This window comes from Misgurnus anguillicaudatus, chromosome 10 (assembly GCF_027580225.2).
Source record: "Misgurnus anguillicaudatus chromosome 10, ASM2758022v2, whole genome shotgun sequence".
Taxonomy (NCBI): Eukaryota; Metazoa; Chordata; class Actinopteri; order Cypriniformes; family Cobitidae; genus Misgurnus; species Misgurnus anguillicaudatus.
The window spans coordinates 35,226,092-35,237,376 of record NC_073346.2 but is presented as its reverse complement, the minus strand read 5'-3'; the positions used below and the strand labels follow the sequence as shown (position 1 = coordinate 35,237,376).

Here is an 11,285-nt window from a genome sequence, read left to right as displayed (position 1 = left end):
AAAAGATGACCTTCGTTTTCTGGATCCTGTGCAGGTTGTCAATTCAGCAGAAAAATTTGCCATTCCCCCTGTTTACAGACAGGAGGTGAGGGCACGTGAGCGCACCGATGACTTATGCTTCTGCGTGAACAAGCTGCGCGGTGGCATTCAAATTTCGTTTACGGATGAGGGACAAAAAAGGCAACGTCCGTTCTGTCCGAGATCTATGATTTGATGAACATTTTTTGGTCCTACGCCTTTCAAAGATGACATACATTTTTACAAATACATTTAAACAACTTAACATAGTGATTGCAATCAGGATGTGAAGAGACTTTAAACCAGCATAACTAAAAATGTTTCAGGATCAAATCAGATACTCTACCTTTAATAATGTGGAACAACTTTTTCAAGTAGGTTTCTCTTTAACTAAGATATCCCTGCAAACTAACGAATAAACCTGTCTGAGATTTATACCAACTAGTTTAAAACCTGAATGTTTTTTACTGTGGATAGTAGATAGATGAGATAAAAAAGATAAAATACTGTAGATGCACATAGTTAAGTGTTTGCAGTTTTATCCATTTTTGAATCAGTGATTCTGTGATAGATCACGTGGTCTGTTTAAGAATGCCGTGAACGTGCACTTATCCTAGCTAGCACCTGGCATGACAAAGCTGCACATTCTCATCCTGTCTCAGCAAACGTGCACCAGACTAAGCCAGTATGCGCTGGTTAAACTAGATCAAGTTCTTTCCTGTTATCCTGGCTTTCTAAATTCTACTTTTGTGCAATTCCCCCCAGGCCTTAGGAGGTTAACACATCCTTTAATGCTGTTGCTCCCATCCGATGATGGTGACATCACTCTAGCCCAACAACTTAATTATATAATGTTGGTTAATGTTGAAAGTTTATGACATACAAAATGTAGATAGTGGAAACAAAATCAGTTGAATAATTCCTGACAGATCCTTCTTAAGTCCCGCAATATAACTTTTTCTTTTAATAAAATTCATTTAAATCTTCCTCATCCCCCAAAAAAAGTTTTTAGGAAGAAGTGACATGCAACACCAACTGTTATTTCCCAGAATTTGGAAAGTACACAGGAAGTCATGTCAGCCGGACCCTCTATAGCTCCACCCCAAACAGTTTATAACTCCCTCTAGCAGGCTTTGCCAGATCCACACCAAGGAGTTTATCTCTACGCAAGAGAAAAGTCTAGAAAGCAAAATGGAGGTCCAGTTACTGAATAAGCCTTCAGATGGGGATAAAGAAATGAATCCAGATCATCAAGTGGTCACTATGCAGCCAGAAGTTAATGTGATCGACACTCCACAGAATAAACCACTGCCAGATTACCTGCTTTACTCCATCTTTACCATGATCTTCTGTTTTTTACCTACAGGCATTGCTGCTCTGGTTTACTCCATCACAGTAAGTATTATAAATATTCATATACATTTTCTACATCTTTACAAGCCTATTACTGTCATGGTCCTGCCAGTCTTTCATAGTTATTCATAGTAGTTCATGGTCATTTGGCCCGATCGTGGCAGTACCCATGTTTTGTGTGGCAGAACATGGCCTTTTATTTGGGTAGTGTGCTGCTGTGTCTCGTTTCCCTGCCCCCTTGTCTCCTCCTTAATAATTAATTATTGGTTAACTCCCCTCACCTGTCTTTCCCTCGTTGACTTGTTTAGTTTTCTTATTTAAGGCCCCAGTGTGTTCTGTCCTGTGCTGGATCGTTTTGTATGTTTTGTACCGTTGCTGTTTGTAGTAACTCAGTCAAAAGGTGTGTTCGACATCGGCTGCGACTGGATGTAACCGATCGGCGAGATTAGCCGCATGCAGGCGGGGAGGAGCTGAAAACGGAGACGTGAAGTCGGAAGCGCTGTGGTTCCCGTAGTTTGCAGCATTTACGTCAGGCATGGCTGATCACGTGCCGTTTGCTTGCTTTATCACAATAAACATGATTTGTAAGATGTAAACTACATAAAAAGTGAATTATACTGTTTTGAATGTCCGTGTATGAGCATGAGTGTAACTGAAGAGGCTTACAGCATCTGTTTTTACAGGAATAAAGTTTAACATAAGCATATATTATTTAAATACCATTGTAGTGGGGTCTACGTTTTTTCATTTCTATTTCCATTTTATTTTGATGAAGATGACACAATATAACATCGCGACTACATGAAATGAGCTTTAACTGTTATAAAAATACAGATTTGTGAGCATTTGTGGAACTGAGGGCGTGAAAATAAGCATGAAATACACGTGATTGTTGTCATGTGGTGAATCCGACCAATGGTGAAACAGCTGTGTCGTCATTACAGCCCGTGCAGCTCCTCTTCGGGAACTGCGCTGGCTAACTCAGGCGGCTGATCTCGAATCGCTCTCGCGGTACTTAAAAACCATATGACGCAGTCACGTGCCTGCAGCGCCAGCTTAAGTCGGACAAAAATACTAACCGGAATGCACTGCTTCAAGTCAGCCGCCGATCGGTCTGCGCAGCGCCGCATGAAGTCGAACACACCTAATGTTTCTAGTCAAGTCTGTTAGTCTTCGTAATTGTCTTAGTCAAGTTAGTCTAGTCTTGTGTGTAGTGTCATCTGTTCCTGTGCTGTTTTCCCCTACGTGGGCCTTTGTTTTTGGTTTAATAAACCCTGTTTGAGTTCACCGTTACCTTGCACTTGGGTCCCGTTCTCTGTGAATCATGACAATTACATACAGTTTGTATGTAGATATTTACATTACACTGGTGTTAAACTCATCAAAACTATGAAATAACACATAGTTATGAGAATTGTGTTATGACTAAAAGATGTTCTTGTGTTTGACAAACAATACAGAAAGTGTTTTTCACTCTTTAAATGGTTAATAGCCTTTTTATAGTTTTTGTGGATTATGTAGTTACTATTATTACTTACATTTAAAATCAGACAACCATTAAAGCTACTGTACAACATGGTTTTGTTTTACTTTAAAGATGCATTTTTTTGTTTGACCACTCTTTTTTTTTAACTTGTGAAACTTTTTTATTTATGTATGAAAGGTGCTATACATCACATTCATATTTTATTATTTACTTTTACAGACTCGAAATGCAAACAAGTTAGGACAGAGACAAATTGCAGAGAAAAACTCCAGAACGGCACGCATACTGAACCATGTCACTCTTGGTATTGGCCTAGCAATATATATCAGCAGTCTTATTGCTTTTGGCACCATATTTCTACTACTTGCATATCATCATTAAAGTCCGGAGTGGTCGGATCTAACGGTATACCTTTTGTTGGGAAAATGAATATACCTTCAGAATATAACTGTCAGACAACTGATGAGGACTGTGTGTGTGTCAGAGAGAGACAACCTTATTGTTTTTGATAAGCATTTGGTTAACTGTGATATTTTATGTTTGCAAGAGACTTTATTTAACTAAGACTTGGAAAATTTAAATTATTTTAATAGTAATTTATTGTTCTTAAAGTATATGCACCTTATGAATGTCATTAATGAAAATGAGTAGCTACTTAAGCACAATTGCATTTATTAATTTGTTTATTAAAAGTGTGGCTACCCCTGGCCTGTATTGTATCTATTTTTGGGGATGAGAATGCTGACATTTCAGACAAGAGCTCAACAAAGTGTATTATTATTTATTACAGAGAGATTGTGGGTCATTTGTCTGCATGTGTGTTTTTTATTCAAGATTGTAAACAATATATTTATTATATACTAATTTTTCATTTCTCTTTTCTTTTTATGATGCTTTTCATATTCACGTTACCCAGACACACAGTGAATGTATCATAATAGAGGTCTGCTATCAAGTTAATGCATTTTATGCTCAAAAACTGCTTGCTTGGGAAGCATTCAGGCCTCAGACCACTTTATATTAAAGACGTGTGGTATTTGACATTAAGTGTGTTTGTAATTCTCCACTCCAACAGTGTGTGAGGCGTTAACTGAATAATATTTGAGATTTTTGGGCAAATTTGATTTATAGATTTACAAAAATAATCTAAAACAACTTAAAACTGTTGAATCGCTTGAAAGAGGGTGTTGACAAAGTCACAAAGGCTGAATAACTGTGCCACAATCATTTCCTGTTTTTAACTTGCTTCTTCTGGTAAACCATAAATAATTTTGCAGTTTTATGTAAGAAAGGTGTAAAAAGTAATTTGGCACCCTCTTGTTGAAAACTTTCCTCCTTTAAAGTGAATTATTCTTGTTCTCCTGACTCAATACATTATTGCTTATGTGAGATAACAAAGACATTTCTCATGTAATGGATCTTTACTTAACACTAAGTATGGTGTGCATTAATAATGGTAAAGTAAAACCAGTGGTATTCAATATAGAACCAACTTTTCTATAATACTCTGTCAGACATCAGTTTTAAAGATAACAAGAAGGCCACTGGCTAACACTTGTCATAAAGTATTCAAATACAAAACACATTTTTTCGGGAAAAGGCTTTATCTGTGTTTCTGTGTCTGTTCAGATGAAAAGCAAACCTTATATAAAATAAAATATTTAAAGTTTACATTTTTGTATTTGTAAATATTCCTTATTTCCTTTAACAGCTTTGTCCCCTGAGAAGGGAATTGAAACTTCTGTATTTTTATTTCTATAGCACATTTCAGCTGGCGTTTAACGAAAGTTCTTTACATGCTTTTCAGTAAGATCTATATAAGAACATATAAAATGTTAATTAAAATAAAAGCAATGGATAAAAGATACGTTTTCAAATTTGCGGATTTGATATGCATTTTATGCATGGTGTTTCAAGCATTTTAAAAAAGAAGTGCAAAATATTGCATTAAAAGATTAAAGGACAACATTTTATTATCGCAGACTAAGAAATATGATGTGCGACTATAACAACAAACAAAACCATAGAGATTGCATGTGAAGCTCGGAATGCATGTGTTGCAATGACCCAACCCAAAAGTCACGAAAGGTTTCTCCACATTTTCTCTGAATTTATATATATATATATAAAACATTTTCACACTGTAAAAAAACTTTGCTGCCTTAAAATTTTTTGTTGAATCAACTTAGATTTACAAGTCATGTCAACAGAAATTAGTTGTCGCAACTTATAAAATATAGTTGAGAAAAGTCAACTTAAATTTATAACTCACCTGTAGTTATAACAACTCATCTCTAGTCAAGATAAATAATAGTAAGTTGAAATTACTTGTAAATCCGAGTTGATTCAACAAAAAATTTTAAGGCAGCAAAGTATTTTTTTACAGTGCAGTCTTTATCTTCTACAGTAAGGTACTGGCAACTAGCTGCATAATTACAGCTAATTTTTTTAAGTGTTTCTCAGTCTCTTTAATAGAATACTTTCAGAAAATATAGGAAATGTGTATATAGTATTAAAAGCTGTATAAAAATGTAAACTGATGTGTCAAGTTTTTAGGGTAAACTCCCCTTCCACTTGAGCAATAGCAGGAAACCACATGATCTCTTAAACCTAAATAAAATGAAATCCTAATTTCTAATTTTAAAGAAATGCCTAAAGAGATGCCTTATTTTTTTATTTTTGTATACATATTTCCTGTATTATCTGTTTGTATCTTAATAAATAGATTGAAAAATAAATATGGATGGACATTGCAACAACAACTTTTTTTCTAAAATGGAAACTCTTTTCAAACTATAGGCCTATGCAAGAAGCAGCTTGTCTCTGATTTCCTGTGTACAAAAACATGACGCAGACACAAAGTAAAAAAAAAATGGGAGTCTGCAACAGTTTAACATCAGAAGGCAATTCGTTGAAATTTGATATGACTTCCTCATATCCATGCCCCTTCCCAAAACAGTTTGGCGAAGTGCTGATGAAGGAATGTTTTGTTTTTTCGTTGTCGTTTTTGTTGCAGACATAATAAAATAAAATAAAAGATGTCTGATATTTGATGTTGCCTCCAACAGAGAGGTTAAATAATATTTTAAAAAATGATATTTCGGGGTCAAATTACAAATGTACAAAAACCATTTAAAGCTGCATAATGTCCTGAAAAGGGTCTAAAGTGGTCTTCAACATGGTGCCCGCGGGCACAGAGTCTGTGAGTTGCCCCCCAAAGCACATTCTACTAATAGTCTCAGTTTTAATATTTATTTATGATATATTTTATATAAGCTTGGCTTCTTTTATGTATGTTAACATTTTATGTCAACAATGATAGGCTACATATCAACAAATAATTCGATACAAAAACATGTAAAGTAAAACAAAAACGTTTTTAGTAGACAAAAAAGTAGTTCTAAAGATTGTTGTCTGTTTTTATCCTCTTGCTTACAAAAAGGTTGGAGACCCGCTTTCCTTCTCCTTTCCAAAGCACTTTCGACGCGCAATTCTGAAATGTTGAAGTATTGCACTGTTTTCAACTCCCTGCGGCGCGACCACGTCCCTTATTTACGCGAAATGTAAACCCCTCCTGATTCGGTTATGTTGTAAGTTTAACAAGTGCAAATTATATAAAGTGAACATTTCTTTTTAATATATTTAATTTACGTCTTCTTTATCCCAAATAAGGTTTTTAGGAAGTTGTGAAATGCAACATCCGCCATCATCATCATTTCCCAAAATTTTAGAAGTACGCAAGTAGTCCCGTCAGCGGTGCTCAATAGCTCCACCCTAAAAGCTTATAAATCCCCCTTCAAGGCTTTGTCAGATCCACACCAAGTTCATCTACTTCTCAAGAGACAAGTCCAAAATCAAAGACTGAGCAAAATGGGTGTCAGCCAGCTTTTGAATTCAGATGGAAAAAAAGAAGATAATCAAGGATATCAAGTGGTCACTGTGCAGCCGCATATTATTGTGGCCAACCCTCAACTGAATGAGCCAATGCCAGATCACCTGTGTTACTCCGTTTTTACCATGCTGTGCTGTTGTTTCCCTCTGGGCATTGCTGCTTTGGTTTACTCCATCACAGTAAGTATTTTTTTTAATATGTACACATCTTTTCAAGCGTATTACGTACTATGTATATATGTCACATAAATGTAATCCTTATTTACTGTGCATGTTTGGTAAAAGATACAAAAAGTATTTTTTACTCTCTAAAGGGTTAATAGCCTTTTTATAGTTTTTTTTTAACTCTGCATGATTATATAGTTAACTATTATTACTTTATTTTTGGTATATTCCCAACAAACATTTGGACGTGTGATGACTGTTGAAAAGACGTCCGTTCGTCCCGTCCCGTCCGCGTTGAAAAAAATATATCCAAAATGAAAGTTGAGCCGACGTCTTTGACGTCATCTGGCCGTGAATTACACGTCTTTTCTGCACGATCCTGAACGTCTAAATGCGCCGTCTTTTGGATGTTTAAATGTGTTCCTGCGAGCCCAGTCTCCTGAAAATGCGTATAAATGGCACGAAGTGTGGGACTCGTGCAGTACATATACGCCAAATTCCACTTTGGCGTGCATATGATGCGCAAGTCCTTCCCATTCACTTAAAGGGGGCATCTTTTTTTGTCGTTCTATTTATTGGTTTCTCAATTTTTTTTGCTATTTTTTTACCATTTTCGCTTGGGTTTAGGGTTAGAACAACTTTTTGTTATATAAAAATGACATCCTAACCCAAACCCCAACTCCAAGCGACAATGGCTTAAATATGGACAAAAACATTGAGAAACCTGTATATTTATTAACCTTATTTAGCAAATCTAAAATCTAACCCTAAACCCAAGCGAAAATGGTTTAAAAAAACAGAAAAAAATTGAGAAACCAATAAATAAATTTGGCGTATGTATTGCACGAGTTTTACACTTCGTGCTATTTATACGCAACCTCAGTTCAAATATGTTTTATGCTTATTTTGTTTGACCAAGCTTTGAAACTCTTTCGTTTATGTAAAGGTGCTATACAACACACTAATGTTTTATTATTCACTTTTACAGACTCGAGATGCAAACCAGCTAGGATACCAACAAATCGCAAAGAAAAACTCCAGAATGGCACGCAAACTTAACCATATCAGTCTTGTTATTGGCCTGATAACGCTTTTGGTGATTATCGGCTTTCATGTTTATAATTGGATCATGGTTGCAAAACTTGAAAATCAACATTTTGCTGAAGAAATGAATATGCATTTCACTACAGAACAAATGAACGTAAATGTTCCATATTGACATTAAGGTCATTAAACTGTCGAGGCACAACACTTGGAAAAATGGAATTCTTTGAAAAGGAATGTTTATGGAGCTGGTCTTTGACTTAATTTTTATACAGATGTTTCGAAGTCAATTATTTTTGGAACACTGAAAGGTTTAATTGACAACCTAAATGTATCATAACAATATGATTTTTATATACATTTACGATTATAAATGATAAATAACAAATTTCCTCTGCATTTATTCTAATCAGATATGCACTTGCTGTCATGTTTTTTTTTTTTTTTAGAAAAGTCCACAACTTTGTATTTTCTGCAATGGCTTTAAAAAAAATGTGGTTTATTCATCCGACTTTTTATAACGTTTCTGCAACAGCACTGTGTAAACACATTAACGTCCAGTAGCCAATCAATAAAGATTATTATTCCAGACAGATTGTGGGTCATTTCTTTCTCTTTCTCTCTCTCTCATTCTCTCTCTTTGATTGTTTGCAAGATCTTTTTAATTGTTTTAATGAGAAGTTTTCTGTGCAAACTTTTATCTTGGGTTGTAAATATGTCCAAAGAAGAAAGTACGAGTGTAACTTAAATTTTATTTTGGGCAAAGCCAAAATGGCCATTTATATTAGCAGAAGAGATAAAATTGAGCAAAAAAGTGAGAATAATATGGAAAGGGTGTTTTCAGCCATGATCAATTCAAGACTTCTGATTGAGTTTCGTTTTTATAAAATCATGAACTCTTTAAATGTTTTTGAAGGAATGTGGTGTCACAGAGGCGCTTTGTGCTCGGTTATTGACAATGAACTTAATTTTGCACTTCTTTTTTTATATGTTTTTAAAACACTTTTGTAAAAATTGTTGACGATGAGTAATATTGTTATATAAAGAAGCTTGAAAAATCAAAAGTGTGTGTGTGTGTGTGTGTGTGTGTGTGTGTGTGTGTGTGTGTGTGTGTGTGTGTGTGTGTATGTGTGTGTGTGTGTGTGTGTGTGTGTGTGTGTGTGTACCTGGTAATTATCACGTTAGGAATACCAGTGTTTTTGTGACCTTGTGGGGACATTTTGATGTCCCCATGAGGAAACAAGCTTATAAATCAAACAGAATGATGTATCTTGAAAATCTAAGGTAGCAGAAGGGTTTCTGTGATGGTTGGGGTTAGGGAATGGGGTAGGTTAGGGGAATAGAATATACAGTTTGTGTGGTATAAAATGCATTACGTCTATGGAATTTCCCCACAAAACATGGAAACCAGAATGTGTGTGCGTGTGCGTGTGCGTGTGCGTGTGCGTGTGTGTGTGTGTGTGTGTGTGTATGTGTGTGTGACATTGCACATTAGTACTTCACTCCAACAGTAGCTTGTGATGGGTTGACTAATAGAAAATATTTGATTATTTGGTATTAAATTTGACACCCTGACAAAGGGCTTTGACTAAGTCTGTTGTCTGTTTCCAGTAACAAAATTTAACTTTTTGTTTAGTTTCTGGGGAAAAAATGTTTTCTTGCTACACGAAAGACTTCTGGTAAACCAAAGACATCATTTCTTCAGTTTGACACGTCAAGATAAAGATAAAGAAAGTAATTTGTCGCCCTCTGGTGGTCACCATGAAAACTGAATCCTGCTTGTTCTCGTGACTCATAACATTATTTGTTAGTTTGTCAGATAATAAAGATAATTCTAATAAAGACATGTAATAGATCCATGTTTACACAATACTAAGTGTTGTGTGAATTAGTGATGATAAAGTAAAACTAGTGGAATGTATTTACTATGAGACCAATCTTTCTCTAAAACTCTGTTGATCTGTTCATGTAAAAAGCAAACAGTTTATAAAATAAAATATTTATTTTAAAGTAGCCTATACATTTTTTGTATTTGAACATTTTCCACAAAAAAAAAGGATCATTTTCAGCAAATTTCTTTATTTTGAACTTTTCTTTATTTTGAACAGTACTATTGATCCGATTTATATATAACAACATGTAGGCTGAATTTAAAATATAACAAATATTATTTATTATAACATCAATTGTACTTTTATTAGTGTGGCTTACTAATACTCAATGATTCTATTGATTTATATATTCATATAAAGCAAAACAAATGCAAGAAAGAGCTGACTTTATCTGTACACACACTCGGTAATAAAGTTTAATTTCTCATAAAAAGTATATAATAATTATAAATCGGATGTTTGATGACTCTTCTTTCAAGATGAAAGCTAAAAATGTGTCTGAATAAGCAACGTAAAAATAAGTGAGGTGACATTAGCAACACTAAAGTGTTCTCTTTCATAAAAGCTACAAAGTAGAAGCAAATAAATCTGCCACAAAGACATTTTCATGACTGCAGGTCTATGAGATCAGGAAAAAAAATGCATACCACATTAAAGTTTGGACAAATTTGGCATCTACCTTCACTGTAAAAAATGTCTGTAGAAATTACAGTATTAATGGGTATTACTGGCAACTAGCTGCCAGTAACTTACTGTAGATTTCACATTTATGTTATTTACTAGCAACATTTTGTTCAAAGTTAAATGAACATGAAACATTTTTTGACTTTATCTTCTACAGTAAGTTACTGGCAACCAGCTGCAAAACTACAGCAAATTATTTAGAGTGTTGTTATACTGGGTTGGTGGGAAGAAGAACTGTATTACTAGGATATCGTACTAAAATTGATCTCAGGATTTCTGTGACAAATTAATATTTTTATGAATATTATGTTGAGTTAATTTGAAATAAAGACACAATAAATGTCCCCTAAAGTTATTTATAAAAAATAGAAATCACACACTACTGTAGATAGTGTGTTTTTTGGAAAGTTAAAAAAGGAGAAATAAGTTTTATGCAACACTTTCCTGATAAATGTGAAAGTAACATGATTATAATAAATAAAGTGAAATAGACATAAGTACAATGTAATTACTATGATTATACTATTTGGATATTAAAAAATAATACAATATATGTTTAATTTAATTGATTTTAATTATATTGCTTCTACATGCATGATTACAATCCAATTTAAAATTGCCTTTACGTATTTACACCACATGAGGGTGCTACTTGTGCATCCCTGAGACAGACAGGAGTCGTCGTTCTCTCTGAAATACAACGCAGTGGATCGTTGCATCTAACTAGTAAAAACGCAGTAGAAACACGTTTA

General features: G+C 34.5%; 2 non-coding genes across 2 annotated transcripts; both read left to right on the top strand.

The window, feature by feature from the left end:
- The first annotated feature begins 862 nt into the window (after positions 1-862).
- Positions 863-4,528, top strand: LOC129448630 (uncharacterized). Its single transcript, XR_012371623.1, has 2 exons — positions 863-1,413; positions 3,077-4,528. It is a non-coding gene; the product is annotated as an uncharacterized protein (transcript).
- A 1,957-nt stretch (positions 4,529-6,485) lies between these two features.
- LOC129448632 (uncharacterized) lies at positions 6,486-8,401 on the top strand. The gene is made up of 2 exons (XR_012371620.1): positions 6,486-6,928; positions 7,902-8,401. It is a non-coding gene; the product is annotated as an uncharacterized protein (transcript).
- The last annotated feature ends 2,884 nt before the right edge of the window (positions 8,402-11,285 follow it).